At 34.5% G+C, this 15308-nt stretch overlaps 1 long non-coding RNA gene across 1 annotated transcript; it reads right to left on the bottom strand.

Annotated features, from left to right (window-relative positions):
• Window positions 1-4416: 4416 nt before the first annotated feature.
• Window positions 4417-14902, bottom strand: LOC110711177. The gene is made up of 3 exons (XR_002509298.1): window positions 14390-14902; window positions 11825-12120; window positions 4417-5550 (listed from the first exon to the last, which is right to left on the bottom strand). It is a non-coding gene; the product is annotated as an uncharacterized LOC110711177 (long non-coding RNA).
• Window positions 14903-15308: the final 406 nt, after the last annotated feature.

Genomic DNA, 15308 nt, shown 5'->3' with positions numbered 1-15308 from the left:
GGTCAAATAGGTTTAGGGCTAACTTGTTGTATGTATGTTGATCAGAAAGCGCACATAAATATCATAAAGATTAAGTAGAGGCCTATATAGGGCAGGTTCAATATCTTTGAGGTTGGATTCGTACCATCATCCCCGAATACCCAGTCATGGTTCCGGACCACTATGGAGTTAGCAATCTCCGTGAACGTGAATAGGGTGTAACCTTCACACCCGTGAATGGTTTACAAGTTCCTAAAATTTGTTGGCGACTTTTTATCTCTAGCTTATTTCCCTTTTGACGCCACCATGCCTAAATGCATGATCACAATGGGGCTCAAAGTTGATGTTTGAAATATTCCATACAGGTTTTTGGCGACTCCACTGGGGAAGATTTCTAATTTTGATTCCTAAAATTTATTTTAGCAATTGACTTTTAATTGAGTGGATGAGACTTGAAAAATTCTAGATATTCATTGTGCGTAATTTTGATTAACATTGTGGCATAAGAATAAAAAGCTGCGTGTTGGAAAGACCATCCAAAATACGTAAAAAAAACATAGGATTTTTACACGTAGGAAAATTGGGAAATATCTTTCACAACTAGAATCGAAAAAAATTAATACGAAAATCAGAAAATCCAAAGAACACATAAAACTGCCTCGAAGCGTAGGATCTGTCGCGAGACGATAGGATCCATCGCCATGCGATGGCTATATCGCGATGCGATAATGCTATCGCTACGCGATGGCTCCTGTTTTCTCGCGCTGAGTTCTTCCGACATCGCGCCAGTAATCTGCCTTCTTGTTTTGACCAATTCTAGTACTGTATTGCCGATTCTACTTCCTGATTGAGTTTTTCCTCCTTTTCTAAACCCATATGTGTTCTACATATGGTTTTAGCCCCTGGGAATTCACGCTCCATCTACCCAATCGAACGCTCCGTGCAACGACGGGTACATCCGAGTTTGTGAATTCACAAAACCGTGGAAGCAAGTCTAACTTCCGGGGCCCCATCCATATGCGCCAACCCCTCCAAAAGTAAAGCTTCCACGCGATGCATCCGGACTCATAACCATGGACCCTCTTTGAGTACCATGATTCTTGAACTTTAGAGAACTAGAGCCATGGTTAGGTTGTAAAATCATTGCATCATATTGTCATTATTTGACTAGTTGTGCATTCCTTACTTGTGCGTACTTATTTGTGATTAAACTAACCGTTTATGTTGACTTGTATTTGTAATCAAATCTTAACAACTAATTAATGACCAAAAAGGACTTTGCTCAATTTATTAATTAACTAAGTTGAATTGGATCAGTAAAGTCTAAACATACTTGACGTAGTAAGACTATAGGCTTCCCTTTTGAAAGAATTACCAAAAACAAGTTAAACTGACATTCTAGTTCTGGCACGAAAGTTTGAATTGTAACGCAGAACGTTAGTTCTATCGCGACGCGATATGTATATCGTGCTCTGATAGAGCCAACGCGATGTGATTGTCCCATCGTTTCGCGATGGTTCGGTTTTCCTTTCTGAGTCTCCACGCCGAGTCTAAATTTTCTTGATTAATTAATTTAAATAACCGAGGTCTTAGTTTGGTTTTTGATTGAGTCCAATTACATAGTCCCATGGTCATTACACGAGTCTTGAACATGTCACTTCCACTCACTAGTCAATGCACCCAATTTGTATATGTCACGACCATGTCTAGAGTCTTGTGTGCGCTTTTCCGTCAGTTTTTTAGGGAGGTAAGTCGGATATCATCCTCTCAACATAAACCATGTTGCTTAAAATTTGATAAAATTCCCAAAATATGTACCCATTTTTTTGATTTTTCAACCTCAATAAAAATAAAAGTTAATTCGAGTCAAGTCATTAAAAGAGTCAATGGTTTAACTTTACAGCACTTGGTCAAGGAGAGAATGGCGTTTGATCAAAGATAACACCTTCGTTCAAGTACTACTCTTTGATAGACTGATTTGACACATGACAAATTTCAGAACAATGGCCAGTCAAGAAGAAGTTGACCAACTTAAGCTGACTGTCAATGGACTCACCGAAATGCTTAAAGGGCTCACCACTCAGGTTAACGACCCTAGCAAGCAAGTACCAGTCGAGATCATCAACCGCATAGAAGAAAGCTTGAGTCAAATGTCTAATGACTACAAGTACCATGGGATTAGCTCCAAAAGGGTCTCAGTGGATAAGGAATTTCTTCCGCAAAAGTTATCTGCAAATGACATCCCTAAGTTCAAGCTAACCGACAATCCTTACTTTCACTTAAGTGCTTTTGAAACAATCATGGACATCAAGGGAATTGATAGGAGAGTTTTCCCTTCACTTTTCCTGCTTTCTCTTAAAACAGTATGCCTGCAATGGTTCTTCTCTATAGATAAAGAGAAGATCGCTACTTGGTGATACGTGTCGTTTACCGTATAAAATTAAATATTTATTTACCTAACTTAAACTTCAAAAATATTAACAAATAGTAAAAGGGTAAGCAAGGGTCGATCCCACGAGGAGATTAATCAACTCTTAAAACTTAAAGTATAACTCAAAAAATAAACCATACACATAATAGAGTACTATTCACACTATGTACATGAGATTGGGGGGGTTTTAAATCGTGATCTAATAACTAAACTACCAAGATCAGACTAAATATAAATCTACTATTTACAATAGACGACAAGAAAACCACCATTGGTATATTAATTTGATCATAGGATAAAACAATATAAATTAGCTCCAAACTTCAATCCTTTTAATTTCCTCCAATACTCAGTTTTAGTATTTAGGTAGACAAATTACCGCTGTGATCTATTTGACATTTATTGCTCACTAAAATTAGAATCTTGCTAATATACTTTCTACCCCAATAAACTGGTTTATTAGACTAATTCACAAACTCAACAATACTAAACTTGAGCCGCTCAAACTAGTATCACTAAGTTATTTCCGCTAAATTATCAATTAACGCCGCGTCAAGTAATAAAAGTATAGTTTAATTACTCCATACAAGAAATTGTGCACTACCACAAGTATAGATTAATTAAACATACATGCAAGAACAAATAATCATGTGAATTAATTAAACACACAAAACAGAGGATCGATACTCATTTAACACAGCGTATAAACGGTGAAACAAAAAAAATCATAAATTTGAAGACAAATAAAATCGTACTCAGTTTAAGCAACAAGATTAATCACAAAATTGAAAGAATTTAAGAGTGAGTGAAGGGAACTCATAAATAAGCCACGATCAAACGGCCCCCGCTAGATTATTGCCGTCAAGTTTTCCCTTCACCTTCCGGTATCGCTCAGTCTATCAACTTTGGGTCAAACGTACTCCACCAAGCCTCACATTCCCGATGAAAGCTCCTTAGTAAAACTTGTGTGTGTTTGAAGAGCTAATTGGAGCTTTTTTTATAACCCCAAAAAAATAACCTACGGGTATGAAAAGATAGAATCTTGAATTAGGATAGATCTTCATCTTCTTGTTTCTGCTTGAATTTCGGAAAGGTTGTTGAAGATAAACATGGAGTTACTTTGGAGGCCTCGGTTATCACGGAAGCAACATAGATTTCTATCTTTTCACCTTTCCTTTTCCTGATTTGTTTGATGTTGCTTAGTTGCTTCTGTACCCCTTTCATGTGATCTTTCTTTCTTTTTTATTTTATTTTATTTTTTTCTTTTGTTTACTTGTTGCTTTCTTTAATTGCCCTTTTGTTTGTTGTCTTCTTTTGCTTCTCCACAAAAATCTTAATAAACAAAATAAACATATTAAGTAATATTTATACCAACTTAATAATAAAATTAAAAGAAGATAAATATATGACTAAAATAATAAAAGTTAGTTAAACATCTAAAATAATAAAAGTTAGTTAAACATCTAAAATAATAAAAATATGGTATATTATGCACTTATCAAAATCCCCCACACTTAGTCTTTGGTCGCCCTCGAACAAACTAAATAAAACTAACCTATAAAAGCAGTAAACCTAACTTACTGTCGTAGGAATCACGGTTACACTTAGCACGTGGTACAAGTCCTTTAAATCCCTAAGTTCCCCCTAGAGGACGAGTACGATCTCATGAGAGTTTGCAGAAGACACACCGACAAAGTCTATTATTCAGAAATTTTCAACTAAATAGCAGTAAACAATCTGAAAACTCATTTTTATAAAAGTTTCTCCAATATAGCTTAACAACTTGGTTGATTGACTTTTATCATTTCTCACATCTTTAAACCAATTTTCATGTCTCAAATCATTAGGACTTTTCAAGGATATCATGAGGGTTTAGGTAAATGAAGGATATGACAATAATTATGGGATTGTAGTGGTAATATTCTATAAATTAGTAGAGCATAGTATGATTACAACCAAATAATATCAAATATTCCTCATAACAAATATTTCTTGAGTGCACACTAAATTTTTTGATTTTTAGTTTCATGACTCTTAATTTTCAATCTCTGTTGAATAGTCCATGTAGCGAGTGTTCAACCAGTGACTCCCGATCTAGTTGGTCCAAGGCACTAGGCTTTAAGATTCCCCTAAGGATCTACTTACTCGAACTACTCAAGCAAGAGATAGAAACATCACACGTACATAACTTGGTTCGAATTTTATTTATTTATTTATTTATTTTTTTAATACCAATATGTGAATTAATTAACACATATACCCAGTCATTGGTCCGCAGAGCCTTATATTGAAACTTTCACTTTATAGTACTATATCACCATTGAATATCAACCATTTGTACATCACACTTTAATATGCTCTACTAATTTCAGAAGGTTAATCATTTGACTTGTAAGTAGAGGTACATTTGTGATTTATTCATGGAAAATAACAGGGATAGGCTTTTTGGTTGATGTGGCGTATAAACTATTTTAATTGCCTAAATCATTTTCAAAACATGGATTAGTTGCAATTTGAGGAAGAAACGACACAAGCCCAGAGTGTAAGTTATGAAGAAGATTGGAGAAAACAAAAATTTTTTTTTTGTGTACTTTACTTCTATTAGTTCAAAATTTCCAATACCTAAATAAAAAATCGGCAGCATCTCCCCTAAAAATGGGCATAATCAAACAAGATTTTGTTGCTATTTTCAAACTTGTAACCCAGCCTAACATCCCAACATCCAAAGTATAGAAAAAAATAGTTGTCCCCCCCACTTAAACTTTTCAATCGTCCTCGATAAAAGAAAAAAGAAGAAGAAGAAGAAGAAGAAGAAGAAGAAGAAGAAGAATTAATAAATAAATAGGAGAGGAGGAGAAACTTAGCTGGTTTCTTGAGACGTTCTGTTATTTGAACATGTGAGATGCTTTCTGTCTCATTGTTGCATTGGTTAGGTCTACATTTAGTTATTGTGCTTCTACGCCGCTTCATCATCTTGGATCTTCATATTATAAATTATTGGTGAAGCTGTAGGAATTTTTTTACAATCACAGTCAGTAGCAACGTGTTCCTTCTCTGGGTCTTGAGTCTTGAAAACAGAAGAATTTTGTGTGTTGCCAGAAAGGGTAGAGGTAATATGCCTAGTGAATGAATATAACAACCTGTGATCAACATAAAAAAAAAACTAAGCCTCAAATAAAGAAAATTGTCATTATACTATGAAAAACAGAATAAATAAATAAAAATAAATAAATGAAACCAGTAAAGTAAAAAACAAAATTTATCCATGGGTTGCCTCCCAAGTAGCTCTTCTGTTTAGAGTCGTTAGCTCGACCTACTTCAGTCATCATTCCATTTGAAGCTTGATTTTTTCAATCATCCCTGCAGATTCATACTCATAGAATGGTTTTAACCTATGACCATTTACTTTGAAATCTTTATTAGTTTCCACACTTTTTATTTCAACTACACCATCTGAAAAAATGTTAGTATTAACAAAAGGTCCCAGCCATCTAGACCGAAGCTTTCCAGGAAATAGCTTAAGACGAGCTATACATAGAAGAACTTTCTGTCCCACAGAGAAATTAGTCTTAACAATTCTTTTTTCATGAAAAACCTTAGTTTTGTCCTTATAAATCTGAGCATTTTCATAAGCCTTTATTCTGATTTCCTCTAACTCTTGTAGACTAAGTTTTCTTTGCTGCCCTGCAAGTTCATAATCCATATTACACTGTTTCACAACCCAATAAGTCTTATGTTCTAGCTCTACTAGTAAGTGACATCCTTCACCAAAGACAAGGCGATATGGCGACATTCCTATAGGTGTTTTGTAAGCTGTCCTATAAGCCCATAATGCATCATCTAACCTAAGGCTCGAATCTTTCCTATTAGGATTCACCATTTTTTCTAGGATGGATTTGATTTCCCTATTGGAAACTTCAGCTAGCCCATTAGTTTGGGGATGGTAGGCAATGGCTACTCTATGTGTTACATGCACTACAAGAAAAGAGCTTGATTCCGACGGAAACATCGGAAATTCCGTCGGAAAACGGCCTTCCGACGGAATTCCGTCGGAATAAGTCTGTCGCAAAACCTTTTGTAGGAAATTTGACCTTTTTCGATGGAATTTCCGTTAGAAGGCTAGTTTCTGACGGATTTATTTCTGTCGGCGCTTTTTTGACTTTAATTGAAATTCCGTCGCAATTTTCTAACGGAAATTTCCATCGGAAAAAATAAAATAAAAATAAAAAAAGAGCCCCACCCAGCCCCACCCTCCAGCACCAGCACCAGCACCACCTTAAGTCCTTAACCAGCCCACACCACCCACTAGATCTAGAGTTTTCATGGTCAAATATAACTTGAAAACCTTTGTTTTTGGCAAATTTGTTGTTGTTAGTGTCGGTATTAGTGGTTTTGGGTGAGAAGGAGGACGAGGAGGGAGAAGGAGTTGTTTTTGGTGGTGTAGGTGTTGGTGGTTTTGGGTGAGAAGGAGAACGAGAGGACGAGGAGGGAGAAGGAGGATTTGTTGTTGGTGTCCGTTATGGTAGTTGTTTGGGTGAGAAGGAGAGGACAGAGAAGAGACAGAGGAGGGAGAAGGAGGACAGAGAAGAGACAAGGGAGGGAGAAGGAGAACAGAGAAGAGACAGGGGAGGGAGAAGGAGGATGAGAGACGAGGAGGGAGAAGAGGAAAGAGAAGAGAGGAGGACAGAGAAAATAGAAGAGAGGACGAAGAGGAAGGAGAAGAGAATAGGAGAGGAGAGAGAAAGAGACGGAGAAAAGGGAAAGAAAGAGGCGGTGTGTGATTTAGGGTTTCCTGTTTTTTTTTTTTGAATTAGATTCCGACGGAATATTCCGTCTGAAATTTTCGACGGAAAAAATATTCCGTCGGAAATACCATATATTCCGACGGATTTTTTTTTCGTCGGAAATTTCCGACGAATTTTTAACTTCCGTCGAAAAAAAAAATTCGTCGGAATTTTTGATTTTTCCAACGGAAATACGTGTCCGTCGGAAATCAGCCTATTTCTTGTAGTGTTGATACTTTTCAAGAAGAGTGCCAAATGTTTGGTTACAAAAATGGGTTCCCCTATCGCTTATTATGGCGTTTGGCAAACCAAACCTATTGAAAATATGACTTTTGACAAATTTTACAACAGCTTTTGCATCATCAGTTACGATGGCTTTAGCTTCCACCCATTTAGAAACGTAGTCTACAACTAGCAGAATGTAAAGATTACCTAAAGAGGAAGGAAAAGGCCCCATAAAATCGATTCCCCATACATCAAATATTTCACAAAATATGATTCCATGTTGAGGCATTTCATTTCTTTTAGAAATATTACTTGATTTCTTACATTGCTAGCACGATACACAAAACAGGTAAGCATCTTTGAATACTGTAGGCCAATATAAACCACATTGCAATACTTTAAAGGCAGTTCATTGAGGTCCAAAGTGGCCACCAGCTTCCAGAGAATGACAAAAATTCAACACCGAAGAAAATTCAGAGTCCTCTATACATCTCCTTATCATTTGATCAGAACAAAACTTCCACAAATATGGATCATCTCAAAGATAATATTTAGAATCAGATTTGATTTTATCCTTTTTAGCCTTAGTTAGAAAAGGGGGAAACGTCCTAGTTACTAAGTAATTAACCATATCGGCATACCAAGGAGTTTCAAAATGATATAAAGAAAGCAATTGTTCATCGGGGAAAAATCATTATCATAGGCCAATCTTCTCTAGGGACAATCCTACTTAAATGGTCAGCAACTTGATTTTCAACACCTTTTTTATTCCTAATTTCTACATCAAACTCTTGTAACTGAAGCATCCACCTAAGCAACTTAGGTGCTGAGTGACTCTTCTTTATCAAGTATTTAAGAGCTGCATGATCAGAATAAACAATCACACGAGTACCAAGCAAATAAGATCTAAACTTTTCCAAACCAAATATCACAGCATACATTTCTTTTTCAGTCACAGTGTAATTGCATTGGGCCAGATCAAGTGATTTAGAAGCATAATGTATCACATAAAACTCTTTACCCTTCTTTTAACCTAACACAGCTCCTATAGTTTTATCACTAGCATTGCACATTATTTCAAAAGGTAATGACCAATCATGAGGTATAATTAAAGGAGCACTTGTCATCTTGGCTTTTAAATCATCAAAAGCTTTTTTACATTCATCATTGAAGTCAAAAGCAGCATCTTTAGCAAGCAAAGTACATAAAGGTGAAGCAATTTTTGAAAAATTCTTTATAAAGCGCATATAAAAACCAGCATGTCCTAAAAATGATCTAACTTCACGAACACATTTAGGATAAGGCAAAGAACTTATTACCTTTATTTTAGCTTTATCTACCACTAAACCTTTAGCGCTTACAATATGACCAAGAACCACACCTTGTTCTACCATGAAATGACACTTTTCAAAATTCAAAACAAGTTTAGTTTCAACACATCTCTTCAGAACACGAGTTAAAGCATGAATACATCTATAAAATGAATCACCAAAAAAAGTAAAGTCATCCATAAACACTTCCATATCTTGTTCAATCAATTCAGAAATATGCTCATCATACATCTCTGAAAAGTTCCTAAAGCATTACATAAACCAAAAGGCATTCTTCTAAAAGAAAATGTACCAAAAAGACATATAAAAGTGGTTTTATCTTGATCTTCAGGGGCAATGGGTACTTGTATGTAACCTGAATAACCACCTAGAAAACAGAAGAAAGATTGTCCAGCAAGTTATTCTAACATCTGATCAATAAATGGAAGAGGGAAATGGTCTTTTCTGGTAGCTTGATTAAGCTTCCTATAGTCAATACAAACTCTCCATCCATTAGAAACTCTAGTGGGGAAAAATTCTCCCTTATTATTTTCGACAACTATTATTCACTCTTTTTAGGTACCCACATGTATAGGACTTACCCATTGAGAATCAGAAATAGGATATATCACTCCTGCATCTAAGCTATTTATAATTTCCTTTTTAACTACTTCCATCATTGAAGGATTTAATCTCCATTGAGCCTCTCTAGTTGGTTTAGCATTTTTTTCAAGAAAAATTTTATGCATGCACATGGCGGGACTAATGCCTTTTATGTCAGCTAAAGTCCATCCTAAAGCTTCCTTGTGATTTTTAAGCAAATTCAAGTACCTGGTCTCTTGAGATTCATTTAAAGAACTTGAAATAATCATAGGTAGAGTCTCATTATCACCCAAATAAGCATACTTCAAATTAGAGGCAAGGGGTTTCAATTCTAATTCAGGTGGCTTTACAATATAAGGAATTAATTTAGGCACAACAAAAGGTAAAGACTTTTTTCATCCATTAGAAGCATCAGGTTCAATTACATCAGACGAAACTACAAAAGAATCAACCATTTTTGTTTTCTTAAAATCGTCAAAAACACCATTTTCAAACAAATTTTCACACCACTCATCAAAAACATCCTGAGCCATCCAATCGCATGCATCAAATGAATCTATAGAACTAACATTACTGATATCATTAGGGTATTTCATAGCATCAAATATGTTGAATTTAATCATTTCTCCATCAAATTCCATTGTCAAATACCTTCATAAACATCAATTTTATTTTTGGAAGTCTTTAGAAAAGGTCTACCTAACAATAAAGGAACACTATCAGATCTATCACCCATATCAAGCACATAAAAATCAGCAGGAAAAACTAGTTCATTCACTTGAACAAGTACATCTTTCAAAACTCCCATAGGAAATGCATTAGATCTATCAGCTAATTGGATAACAACATTAGTTTTAGACAAAGGACCCACATTCAAAGTGTCATAAACAGATTTAGGCATGACATTAATTGAGGCACCTAAGTCTACAATGCATCTTTCAAATTTCGAGTTACTAATTTTACATGGGATAGAAAACATGCCAAGGTCTTTTTATTTTGGGGGATGTTTCTTTTGAATCACAGCAGATATGTTCTCACCCATTCTTACCTATTCACAAGGCTTGAAGTTCCTTTTGTTAGTACATAGCTCTTTTAGAAACTTAGTCTACCAAGGTATCTGTTTAATAGCATCAAGAAGAGGGATATTCACTTCAACTTTCCTAAATGTTTCAAGTATTTCATTGTCAAGGGCTTCTTTCTTAGCTTTAGAAAATCGAGAGGGGAAAGGGGGTACGTCAAAGTTCACATCAGAATTACCCTTCCCTATAGTTTCTTTCTCACTCCCTTTATCATGTTTTTCCTTACTTTCACAAACTACATGCTTAGGTCTGACTTCTACCTCTTTCTCTATTTCTCTATTCTTTATTTTAGGTTCCTTTAACTCCTTACCGCTCCTAAGTGTTACAGCTTTAGCATGTTCATTTAGATTGGCAAGTGTTTGAGAGGGGAGCCTATTCCAAAGTTGACATTCCAAATTACTAAGAGAAGTGCTAATTTGACCTATTTGAGCATCTATATGATGTAGGTGAGCGTCAGTTTTCTTTTGATATCGGACACCTTGACTATGAACTTGTCCAATTTGGGTAGTCAATTGTTTCACTATATCCTCTAATTATGAACCAGGTTGTTGTTGTGAATTATGTTGAACAAATGGCCTAGTTTGATTAGATTGAGAAAATGGTGGTCTAGGTCCATACCTAAGGTTAGGATGATCACGCCAACCTTCATTATAAGTATTAGAAAAAGGGTCATATTTCCTCTGTGATTGACCAGGTAAATTATTTAAAGCATTGACATCTTCACTCTGTAATGAAGGACATTCATCAGTAGCATGAGAAAAATTAGAACAAACACCACATATTATAGTTGTAGACTCATTACCAGGAACAATTTTAGACACTAAGGTGGTCAGAGTAGCAATTTGTTGAGCATTTTCTTGTAATTGACTTTTAATTCCACTTAAGTCCACATCATTAACTCTTTTAACATAATTTCTAGTGCCAAATTGTTGAATATTTTGAGCCATATTAGAAATTAAATTCCTAGCTTTGGTTGGTGTTTTATCTACTAATGCCCCCCCCCCCCACTAGATGCATCTATCATACCGCTCTCATTAGGTAATAACCCCTCGTAAAAATATTGAATTAGCGGTTGCTCACTTATTTGGTGTTGTGGACAAGATGAACAAAGCCTGTTAAAACATTGCCAATACTCATATAAAGATTCGTTATTATTTTTCCTAATTCCACAAATTTCTTTTCTAATAGAACCAATACGACTCGCTTGAAAGAATCTTTCAAGAAAAACTTTTTCCATTTCTGCCCAAGAATTAATAGAACTAGGTGAAAGTTGCTCATATAGCCACTCTTTAGCACGATCTTGCAAAGATAATGGAAAAGCATGCAATCTAATATGTTCTTGTTCTACGCCTTCAGGATTCATGGAAGAGCATACAACCTAAAATTCTTTTAAGTGTCTATAAGGATTCTCACCTGCGTTCCCATATAATTTAGGGAGAAGATTAAGGAAACTTGAATTCAGCTTTAGAGGATTCTCTAGCTCTGGAAAGATAATGCAAAGAGGGTCTTCTCTTATTCTCGGGGCTCCCAGTTCCTTCAATGTTCATTCTGCCATGCTCTTATATTCAATCGGTAATGGATCTTCTATTTCAAGTGCTGGTTCAACACTGAAAATGTGAAGCAGCTTCTGTGGTTCAGCCTTGTTTAGGAAGCCTACGTGTGCTTTAATGCGCTGAAGTCTTGCTTCTAGATCGTACGTGTTCATACATCTATAAAGAAAAACAGAAATTATGAGAAAGACTTGAAATATTACAGCAGAAGTTTTAAACAATCCAATACTAGACAGAAATTTTAGTAGCCAAGACAAGATGATTTAGATGCACCTATCTTCTACCAATAAATAAACTGCATTTTCATTAGCATTTAAACCTCATATAAAGAAACTAGCAATCTGGCAGAAAGTTAGTAGTATATCTAAACTCTGTTAACTTGGATCTTTATAGCAAAAATTGATTTCATATTCAAATTGAGCTAGTGCCAAGGCAAGAATTAACTTATAATGCAAACATACACCATATATCTCATTACCCTATAAGTTTTGTCGAGTTATAAGCTGCTGGATTCAAAAAATAATTATTCAGAGAGGGCAGTTTAGTTCGGTAGTCATGGACTTATGGCGTTGATTATACTCACTTTAATAGCAATTAAACATGAGGTAATGAATTGCCAGCCCTAAGTGTGCAGCTGAAAACTTTTCTACTCAAATCACACAACATGTAAAGATAGAATATGTTCAAATTGGCATCTAACATATTCAGCAAAATGGCTCTCCTAATTTTAGGATTAGGTTTACCAAAACTAATGTACCTTTCAAATTTTATCATCTCATAGGACTTTTCTGTAGATTAATAACTCAAGGTTCAAGTGCAAGAAACCAAAATTAAATAATATCTTTTATTCCAGTTTATACACTTTCAGATGTTTCTAGAAACTCCCAGGACATATTATACATGCATGATACATCATCTAGACCGATCCACACATGCTAAAACATAGGTTTAAGAATAATTCTTGCAATATTATAATCTAATCAAACACTATACATCAAGAATAAGGGCAAGATCATAAAATGCTCATTCAAAAATTACTAGACATGAACTATATGGTGATATTTTTCATTGGTGGATCTAGATTACCTCAAATATACAAGTATATATCATGCAAAAAAACTAATAAGCAAACACGACATATTCTTATCTTTGTACCCACTATTAAATGAGTTATTAAAAATTAGCCAGTAAACATGTAATAATCACTATGACTCATTAGCATATCATTTATATTTCCATTAGTTCATAAGCTAAATTCACGAGATATAATCAATCATCATACAAGAAAACAACAATAGATGACAACCGCAATGATCAACCATAATCATTATACTAGCAAAAAAATTTGCATACTACTGGGTAAGCCACTAACACACATACCTCATGTTCATATATAGTAATTAGAAAAGCTAAAATATTGGCATGAGTGAACTGAAACATGAATGAACTATGACATAGTCGAAATAGACATTTTACAGTAATAATATTATAAGTCATTGTCAGCGATATGTGCATATTCATTAATAACAATAGAAAATTAATTAAACTTTTTATTAAGAACTAAAATTAATCTCCTTGGCAACGACGCCAAAATTTGATACGTGTCGTTTACCGTATAAAATTAAATATTTATTTACCTAACTTAACCTTCAATATTAACAACTAGTAAAAGGGTAAGCAAGGGTCGATCCCACGAGGTGATTAATCAACTCTTAAAACTTAAAGTCTAACTCGAAAAATAAACCATATACATAATAGAGTATTATTCATACTATGTACATGAGATTGGGGGGGTTTTAAATCGTGATCTAATAACTAAACTACCAAGACTAAATATAAATCTACTATTTACAATATATGACAAGAAAACCACTATTGGTATATTAATTTGATCATAGGATAAAACGATATAAATTAGCTACAAACTTCACTCCTTTTAATTTCCTTTAATACTCAGTTTTAGTATTTAGGTAGACAAATTACCGCCGCGGTCTATTTAACATATATTGCTCACTAAAATTAGAATCTTGCTAATATACTTTCTACCCCAATAAACTGGTTTATTAGACTAATTCACAAACTCAACAATACTAAACTTGAGCCGCTCTAACTAGTATCACTAAGTTATTTCCGCTAAATTATCAATTAACGCCGCGTCAAGTAATAATCTAGTATATTCTAATTACTCCATACAAGCAATCGTGCACTACCACAAGTATAGTTTAATTAAACATACATGCAAGAACAAATAATCATGTGAATTAATTAAACACACAAACCAAAGCATTGATACTCGTTTAACATAGCGTATAAACAGTGAAACAGAAAAATCATAAATTTGAAGACAAATTAAATCGTACTCAGTTTAAGCAACAAGATTAATCACAAAATTGAAAGAATTTAAGAGTGGGTGAAGGGAACTCATAACTAAGCCACTATCAAACGGCCCCCGCTAGATTGTTGCCGTCAAGTTTTCCCTTCACCTTCCGTTATCGCCCAGTCTATCAACTTTGGATCAACCGTACTCCACCAAGCCTCACGAATTCCCGATGAAAGATCCATAGTAAAACTTGTGTGTGTTTAAAGAGCTAATTAGGGCTTTCCGGGTATGAAAAGATAGAATCTTGAATTAGGATAGATTTTCATCTTCTTGATTCTGCTTGAATTTCGGAAAGGTTGTTGAAGATAAACATGGAGTTACTTTGGAGGCCTCGGTTATCACGGAAGCAACATAGATTTCTATCTTTTCAGCTTTCCTTTTCCTGACTTGTTTGATGTTGCTTACTTGCTTCTGTACCCCTTTCACATGATCTTTCTTTCTTTCTTTTTATTTTATTTTATTTTTTTCTTTTGTTTACTTGTTGCTTCTTTAATTTCCCTTTTGTTTGTTGTCTTCTTTTGCTTCTCCACACAAATCCTAATTAACAAAATAAACATATTAAGTAATATTTAACCAACTTAATAATAAAATTAATAGAAGATAAATATATGACTAAAATAATAAAAGTTAGTTAAACATCTAAAATAATAACTAAAAGACAATTATAAGACTAATATTAGGGCTAAAAATATGGTATATTATGCACTTATCCATTGGGTATCTATTACACATGCTTTTATTGATAGATACAAATGTAATATCCAAGTAGAAACTGATCATAGGGAACTTGAAATACTTAAAATATAGAAAATGAAGGATTTATTGCTTTCTATAATAAGTGGAGGGAAACTTCCGCTAAAAGGATTGAAGTTCTAAGCGAGTAAAAATCTGTAAGGATTTTCATTAAGAACCTCCAAGACAAGTATCATAAGAATTTGAAATATCAATGCAATTTAAACACTTTCAA

Source organism: Chenopodium quinoa, unplaced genomic scaffold (assembly GCF_001683475.1).
Source record: "Chenopodium quinoa cultivar QQ74 unplaced genomic scaffold, ASM168347v1, whole genome shotgun sequence".
Taxonomy (NCBI): Eukaryota; Viridiplantae; Streptophyta; class Magnoliopsida; order Caryophyllales; family Amaranthaceae; genus Chenopodium; species Chenopodium quinoa.
The sequence above is the reverse complement of the archived record's forward strand: the minus strand, read 5'-3'. Positions and strand labels throughout refer to the sequence as shown.